We start from the raw sequence: 947 nt of genomic DNA on the forward strand, positions 1-947 counted from the left end.
CGTAATGACAGGACAGACCGACTGTCAACAACGTCTGACCGTGGCCGTGACATCTCATAGACTAGGGTTAGAGTAGCTTCCCTTTGACAAAGAGCAGTTACTCTAGCGGACAGACCGATGGATTGCTGCGAAAGGCAATTAAAAACAACTGTTGTTTTGCGTATAAGTTGCTTCGCCACAGTATAAGAAACAGTTTTTAGTTGGAACTATATTGGCTACTGTCACTGTCCGACTGACACATCACTTACCCTGTGACGGACTAAATATTAATGCGCGCATTCCAGGAAAACTCGCAATGTTTCGCTAATGTTTGTGAGAGAGGGAAAGCGATTTTGAAGCACAGAATTAAAGAATGACATTAAATGATAAAGAGGTTATCACGCTTGTGTGTTTGGGGATGGTAAATATCCTGTATTAGGAATATACACTATGTATTTAGCTCGCCAAGGCTCGCTAAATACAATGTTTATTCCTAATGCAGGATATTTACCATCCCCAAACACACTCGCGTGATAACCTCTGTCCTCAGATCCTTGTTAGCGAAAGCCAGAACTAAGATCTGATTTTAATGAGATTGCATCAATAGTAACCTACATTCTGGTATTTCAACTTCCTGAGAAAGGACCCGTGAAGATCCGGGGAAGAATAGGTCTTCAGCAACCCATGCTTGCCGTGAAAGGCGATTATGCTTGTCGTAAAAGGCAACTAATGGGATCGCGTGGTCAGGCTCGCTGACTTGGTTGATGCATGTCATCGATCCCAATTGCGTGGATCGATGCTCATGATGTCAATCACAGGATTGTCTGGTCCAGACTCGATTATTTACAGACCGCCGTCATATAGCTGGAATATTGTTGAGGGCGGCGTTAAACAACAAACAAACAAATCCTGAGAAAGGATGCATATATCCACCAATATTGCAGGAACAACACTGAAACCAAGTGGGC

This window comes from Haliotis rufescens, unplaced genomic scaffold (assembly GCF_023055435.1).
Source record: "Haliotis rufescens isolate VD_foot unplaced genomic scaffold, xgHalRufe1.0.p SCAF_16, whole genome shotgun sequence".
In the NCBI taxonomy this organism is placed as follows: Eukaryota; Metazoa; Mollusca; class Gastropoda; order Lepetellida; family Haliotidae; genus Haliotis; species Haliotis rufescens.